This window comes from Pinus tabuliformis, chromosome 3_1 (genome assembly GCF_031772625.1).
Source record: "Pinus tabuliformis cultivar Carrire ecotype Pingquan chromosome 3_1, CPIR1, whole genome shotgun sequence".
Lineage (NCBI taxonomy): Eukaryota > Viridiplantae > Streptophyta > Pinopsida > Pinales > Pinaceae > Pinus > Pinus tabuliformis.
The window spans coordinates 747745676-747754081 of record NC_142301.1 but is presented as its reverse complement, the minus strand read 5'-3'; positions in this window follow the sequence as shown (position 1 = coordinate 747754081).

Below are 8406 nucleotides of genomic sequence, written 5' to 3'. Positions count from 1 at the left end.
CAGCATAGGTACAATGGCCTTCAGCAAAGTAGAGTCAAAGGACACCATTGAGAGCACAACTGAGGATGCAATTGAGAAAGTGTTTATGAGCTTGCTTATCCATGAAGACACCAAGTTTTTCATAGACAAGGATATTAAGATGAAATGACAGCGACATCACAATAAGAAACACCATCAGCAGCAACAAAAGGTAGAAGACTTGCACACGGCAAAGGAAAGAGGAAGGTTGTTGACATCGCAGAGGCAAAGCAAAGCTACATGTTCAAAGTAGATCCACTTGTGATGAAAGTAGCTTTGGAGATTGAAGCTAAGAGGTGACATCACGACAAGAGGATCGCACAAGGGTAAAGAGAGAAACATAGGATAAAGGAAACAAAGAAGGAGTTGTTGGAGTTGAAGCCACAACTCAACGAAGAATAGGAGATGTGCAGAGGAAAGAAGGAAGCACAAAAGGAATAGGTACAGAAGGAGGTGCAACATGCATAAATTGATGAAACTTTGTTGGAGAAATGGAAAGCACCATTGAGTTCATGGCGTCGAGAAATGCTGAAACCATATAAATTTTGTCGAAATCTGACAAAGTGAAAATCTAGCTCATAAAGCTTTAAGTTTTCCACATTCACTATGAAGTACATTTGCATATATGTCGGCAAATTGAGACGGAAGGCATTGCTTCCAATCTTCTCCAAGATGGTGAATGTACCATACCAGATTGGTTGCAACTTCTTTCCTTCTCCCTTCATCATGTCCTTGCTAAAATGGAACCACACTTTGTCCCCCACTTTAAATTGACGGTCAACTTGTTGTTTGTCATGTTGAGCCTTGTACCAGGCTTGAATTTTCTCCAACTGCTCCTGTACTGCTTGGTGAATCAACTAGATTCATTGAATGGACGTTGCGCTTTGTCCCTGTCATCACGTCCACTAGAGTCATCTTCCCTTCCAAATACCATATCAAAAGGATCTTTTGGCAGGTAGCCAAAACATGTCTCAAATGGTGAATGATGTGTATATGAGTGCACTGCTCGATTGTAGGAATGTTGCACATGTGGAAGATGCTCATCCCACAACTTAGGATGTTTCCCACAATAGCCTTGCAACAAGTATGCCATGGTGCGGTTGGCAACCTCTGTCTGTCCATCGGTTTGAGGATGAAATGTCATGCTTCTTTTCAACTTGGTGTCCATCATATTCCACAGGTTGGTCCAAAACTCTCTGAGAAAGCATGAGTCCCGGCCTGACACAATCGATATGGGAAATACAAAATGGACCCAAGCATGCTGAAAGAAAAGATAACCAGTCTGCTCTGTAGTGATCTACTTTTTACAAGGCATTAAAATACACATCTTACTAAAATTGTCAACGACGAAATACAAATAGTCATGAATTTTCCTAGACAAAGGTAAACCTCCTACAAAATCCATCGACACACTTTCCCATGGACAACTTGGAATAGCGAGTGGTGTGTAGAGCCCAAGTTTTCTATTAGAGGGCTTTGAAATATAACACATCACACATCCCTTTACGTAGCAAGTCACAATGTTCTTCATATGAGGCCAAAAACAAAATCTTTGTACATGACACAAAGTTTCTTCAACACCAAAATGACCAGACACAAGGGAGGTGTGGGCCTCCTGAATTATATGTACCCTTTCCACTGTGGGTATGCATAATTGACCAAGGAGATACAACAGTTTCCCCTGTAAGTGATAGTTGTCCACCTGTGAACCATGGGTTAGTTTTGCATAAATCTCCTTAAAGTCATCATCGTTAACATATTGTTTAGCATAACTTGCAAAAGCTAATGAAGCATTATTAAAAATAGCAGCAGCATAAATAGGAGGGCGAGATAGCATATCGCCGACTTTGTTGCTAGTGCCCTTCTTATACTTTATTACTAGATGAAACTACTGAAGAAAGATCATACACCTGAAATGACGAGATCGCTGCAACTTGGTTTGTGATTGAAGATACTGCAAGGGCTGATGATCCGTATGGATGATGGTATCCTCGCCGATTAGGTACTGTTTCCACCTTTTCACACTTTGGACCAAGGTATATAACTCCTTGTCATAAGTGGGATAGTTTATCATAGCCTGAGAGAACTTCTATGAATGGTAACATATCAAATTCGTTTGTTGCATCATTATAGATCCCATGGCATATCCGCTGGCATCTATCTTAATATCGAATGGCTGCTGGAGATCTGGTAAGTCCAAGACCGGTGTGATGTTGATCTTTTCTTTCAATGTTTCAAAGGAATTATATTACTTTCCTCCCCATTGAAAGACTTGCTTTACACTTGTAAATGTGTGTAAAGGTGTTGCAATAATAGAGAAATTTGCAATAAATCTCCTCCAATACTATACTGCACCTAAAAAACGATGAACCTCAGTTACACTAGTAGGCTTAGGTCAATTTACAATTGCTTCAACTTTAGAAGGATCAATTTTTAATTGACCATGACGAACAATATGACCTAGGTAAACCAAAGAGATTTTGCCCAAACTCACACTTTGAAAATTTTAGATAGAGTTTTTCTTTTTTCAATACATCAAGCACTTTATTCACATGGCATACATGTTCATCCCAACTTTTACTAAAGACAAGAATATCATCTTGATATACAAGAACAAATTCATCAATGAAAGGCCTAAAGAGATCATTCATGACCCTCATAAAAGTAGCTGTAGTATTGCAAATTCTGAATGGCATCACCATCCATTCGAACAACCCCTGTTTGGTCTTGAAGGTGGTTTTCCACACATCCTATTCTACAATTCAGACTAGTGATAACCACTATGCAAATCGAATTTGGTGAAATAGATAGCATTCTTTAACTGATATAGTAAATCATCAATACGTGGAAGAGGGTAACGATTTTTCACCGTGATTTTTTTTAGTGCCCGGTAATCCACGCACATCCTCAATGTGCCATCTTTCTTCGGCACTAAGACAACTGGTGAGCCGCATGGAGAAGTGCTCGGTCTAATGACCCCTTGGTTCAATAGTTCCTGCACCTGCTTTTTGATCTCCTCCATCTCAATGGTCGACATCTTGTACATGCCAATATTTGGTAAAGGAGTATCATGCTACAAATGGATCTCATGTTGGATTTCCTTCTTCGGAGGTAATCCCCTTGGTTCCTAAAACATCTAATCATAGTTAGAAATTAATTCACATAATTCCTTTTTATGCACATGATTACAACCATGGAAATCATCACATAATTTTGCATCTTTCCCCCTTACAACCATAAACATGCAACCCTCACTGGAATTCACCAACCTCTTCATTTGTCCTGCACTTACAAGGCTAGCATTGATTTTAGTTTTATAAGCCCTTACAATATATTCTACCCCACCTTTTGTGATTTGGTATTTTTTTTCATGACAGAAGAAGATTTCTTTTCTATCATATAGATATAGACTCCCTAATACCATGCTACATATATCCAATGGTATCACATCAAGTTCTACCTCATCCACTAACTTCGAAGAGATCACAAATTTAACCTTGCACTAGTTAGTTACATTCAATTTTTCTTTATCATTTATCCATCCAAGTGGGAAAGTTTTTGTATGTGGTTTGGTTTCTAGGACTAGCTTCTTTACCAAAGACTTTGAAATTAGATTTGCTTGGGATTCGGTATCAAATAGAGTTTCCACTTTTGTATGATTTATGATAACTCTAATATGAAATATCTCAATTCCCTTTTTTCATTAGGAAGAGACTCATCTATTTAACTAGTGCTTTCATGTGATTCACAGTTAACATGAGGTGTAAGAGTACCTTTTCTTCATGCTATTGTGATCAATGCTTCATCTCCAGAATCAGACCCAAGGTCTTGTTGCACAATTGCGATTGTCCTCTATTTCCCTTTTCCTCCATAGTTCTTTGGTATCTTTTTTGGGTTTAGTTTCCAACAATGATTGTCATCATGACCTTCCTTTTTGTAGTGAGTGCAATAAGGCCTTTCTCCTTCATCTTTCTTGGTTGATGCCATCCTTTTCTCCTTTCCCTTTCCTTTTAATTTGGGTTTTCCATTTAGAGGTTTGAATGGTGGTTTCTTAAAATGATCATTGCTTCCATTTTTGCCTCTATTCTCAAGATGAATGGCCTTTACACTGGCCGAGTCAATAGCAGTTGGTTCAAACAATAATAATGAGTGTCTAATGTAACTATGTAATTATCCAATATACTTAGTTACTACTTCAAGTGAGTCAAATGCAATGCCCAAATTAAGTGTTTGTTTTCTAAACTCCTTTGTAAAGCTTTGAATATCCTAACCTCTGCCTTGCCTTAAGTATTTCCAATCTGTTAAGGTTTTTTGCTTATAACCCAGGGATAAAATTGTTCCTATAATGCAGAAATGAAACTAGGCCATGAGGAAAGAAGATTACCCACACTCTTACTGCTTCGTAATTTGCTCTGCCACCAAAGGAGAGCGGTGATACTCAACTGAAGAGAGGTAAGTTGAATCTTTTCCTCGTCCTTTTCGATCTACTGAATCCTATGGTAGATTTCAATCTGCCTAATTGATTAATTAAGTTTTTCTGCATTATTTTCACCATTAAACATGGGAAGATCAAATTTGACATCTAATTTAAAGAAAATTTTCTTAGATGCATCCCTTGAATTTCAATGATGATGGTGATGAGTGGAAGAACTTTCACTCGTGGAAGGAGAAGGAGGGGGTTCTTCATCACCATTTCCATGCACTGAACCTTGTTCTTCTACCTTTTTCCCTTTTGCTTTCTCCAGCCTTGAAAGCAATTGACTGAAATTTTCTACCATGGTATAGAAGGCTTTGTGGAAATTGAGATCCTCTTCATAACGAGCCTCTTCATCTACCATGTTTCTCCTTCGATGTGCACGCCCCGCTTAGGGATTGAAAGACTTTAGTTTCCCTTCACCTCTTTGCAGCATGTTTCTTGTTAGCATACAAACATGCAATTCACATCTACAAAGACCTGCTTTGATACCACTTGATCAGAGATCTTTTTCTTATAGATGTATTAAATAATTACATGCATAAATTGTAGCTTAAACATAGAGATTTAATGTGCACATGAGAGGGGGAGAAACACATAAAATCATGAACGAAGACAAGAGACATGATCATGGAGTTTGTCCGGTTTGGACTACGTCTCTGGGTCTTTCTCAATAATGAAGAGGCCTTCATTCATTAAGAGGCATGAGAAAGAATAGTACAATCATCATTTACAAAAAGGAGTCTTATACCTCCATTGTGAAAAATGGCCAAAAAAATGCAAAACTTTGTTGGAGAAACGGACAACACCATTGAGTTTATGGCATCAAGAAATGCTGAAACCATATAAGAATATTAGGAAATAGTTGAGGAGGGATTGGGGGATCAAATCCGGCCCCTCCACATTTTGACACCAATAAAAATCTATTTTATTTTGAAGATATATTATGTATATCCATATTCTAGGGAGAATAATTTTTAATATATATTATTTTTTTCTTTATTATGTGTTTATTTTGGAATATGGCTTCTAACATTTTAATTTGATTATCAATAATGATTAGATCAATGGATGTTAGAGCTTTAACTTCCATGCAATATTCTGTAAGTATTATACACAAATAAAGGTTGATATTTATCTCCAAAGTAGTTACATGCATTTTGTCCATGTAATTAAATTGATCAATTAAAAAAATGACATATAGACAAGTGTCATATGAAATGAGTTATCGCTTTTTGGGCATGTGATAGTGATAAGCCATTGTATTGGCCCATGATATTGTAGCAAAGTCTGTTTACAAATGAAAAATCTCTATGGTAAAGTGATGATAAATATCCATTGTTAAGAATCATGTTTCATGTTTTTTAAATGTATACGTGTTTAACTTATATATTAATGGTTTTAATAATTAATAATTATAATAGTAATAATTTAAAATAAAGTTTTAATGTAGTTAGTTTTTACAATTTTTTTTTTTAATTTATCAATTATGTAAGATGTATTATGAAGTGTTTCGATTTCATGTATTATGTATTATGGGTGTACTAGTATATATAAATTATTGTTATATTCCAACAAATTATTGTTATACTAGCATAACTATATAAGTTAAATGACTCGTAAATGTTGATAAACATCAATACAAATACTTCATGAGTTGTTAACTTTATTATAATAGATTATAAATTTATTTAAAATAATTATTATTATTATTGAAGATGAAAATAATTAATAGACTTTTTCCGAGGAGAAAAACCATTATTTTATTCAACCTATAAACTAGTAACAAATTTCATTTTGTATATGCTAAAAGCATTCAGAAAGATAATTCTCTCAACTTGTGAATAATAAGAAGGTAAGATAATAAACATATTTAGTAAAACCAAACTTAATTGTGCTAAAAGTCACTTAAATTCTCCTTCTTTCCTTTTTTTCTAGACCTTATATGAAACCCCTAGGCTTGGGTCAACAAGAACCATTTCTATTTCATTTGTAGTTTTCATAAGTATGATTTTTAAGACATGAGCTCATTTTGAGCCCCCCACGGTCCAACAATATAAACTATAAAATGGAAATTGTAAACTCAAACGAGAACTCTAGCAAAAAAACCCGAGAAAACATGAAAAAAAACTAGAAAACAAAAAGTGTCGATGTTGGAATAACTTGTTTTTTTGTTTTTGTTTTTTATTTTTTTCTAGGGTAAATTTTCAACAAATTTTTAAAATGGCAATGAATACCATTTTTCGCCAAAACACCCTGCAAAAAACAACGTGAAAATGAAAAAGTATTGATTTGGAATATTTTTTTTTAGGATATATTTTCCACATTTTTAAATAATGGTGTAAAAGATAAAATATCACGACTCCAAAATTCCTTAAAATTTCATAAGGAAATTGAAAAAAAAAAAAAAATTACAAAAGAAAACAAAAATTAAAACAATGAAAAAAACATGGAAAAAAAAATAAAAAAGTTTAAAAAAAATAATAATAAGTAAATAAAAAATTATTTTAGAAAAAAATTAAAAATGACATAGATATGTGTGTATAAAAAAAATCACAAAAATGTAAAAATGTAAAAATAAATAAATAAAATAAAATAAAAATTAACTTATAAAGGATTAAAAGAATAATAATAATAATAATAGTAAAATAAAAATATTAAGAAAAACTTATTTAAAGAAAAAAAATTAACCAAAAAGAATAAAAATGAATAAATAATATTCAATTGGACAACTAATATATATATATATATATATATATATATATATATATATATATATAAAAGCATTTAAAAAAAAATCTTTAATTTTTTTTAAGAAAACAAACAAAATTTAAAAGAAAAAATAAATAAATAAACAACTAAAAATAAAAAACATTAATAAACTCTTAAAAGAAAAACAATTATAGTAAATATCTAAATAAATAGGGAAAGAATAAAAATAAAAACATTATAAAAACAAATTTAAAAAATTTTAGAAATAAAAATGTTAAAACAAAAAACATTTAAAAAAAATTATAAAGAATATTTAAAAAAAATGGTTGCCCCTCAACCACGACCCTAGGTAGGTGGAGCTAAGTGCCCCTCCACTTGCTGAGGGTGACAGTGCCTTGAGCCCCTGTGCGGGGATCATCTCATTCCAGGAATTAGATGAGGCCCACCTAGGGGCTCAGACACAGCTTCCTCGCCCAGAGTTGCATCCCCTCGGGCCCCTTGGCAATGCTCATCTGATTCTGAGAATCAGATGAGCCCCGCCCATGGGCACGAGGGGCCATGACCCTAGGCGAGTGGAGTGACACTCATCTCCCTCGCCTAGGGCGATGACAAATCAGGCCCTTCAGTGGGACTTGGATAGCCCTACCCATGGACTAATTTTTTTATTATTATTGTTTTTTTAATTTGTTGAAATGTTTTTTTTTTCTTAAATTATTTATTTATTTTAATGTTTTTATTTTTATTTATTTTAATTGTTTTAAATTTGTCTTTTATTTTTTTCTAAACTTTTTAAATGTGTCCTATAAATGTGTTTTTTATTTTATTTTTTTAAATGCTTTTTTTCTTATTTTAATGTTTTTTTTTCTAATTATTCTTTTATTTTTTTATGATTTTTCAATGGTTTTTACTTTTTTATTTTATTTTATTTTATTTTTTTCTAATTTTTATTGTGTTTTTTTTAATCGTATGTTTATTTTTTCTTTTTTGTTATTTTTACTTAAAATTTTATCTCAATCATTCCTTTTGGAATCTTTACTTTTCAAATGTCATCATTTTTTATATAAAATTCATAAGTGTATATATAAATTCATTATTCCAATTTTCCTTAAAAGTTTTTTATTTAACATGTCATTTTTAACTAAAGGGTCCTAATATACATACTGTTTTAATTATATCTATATGTAAAATGTGTATTTTTTTTC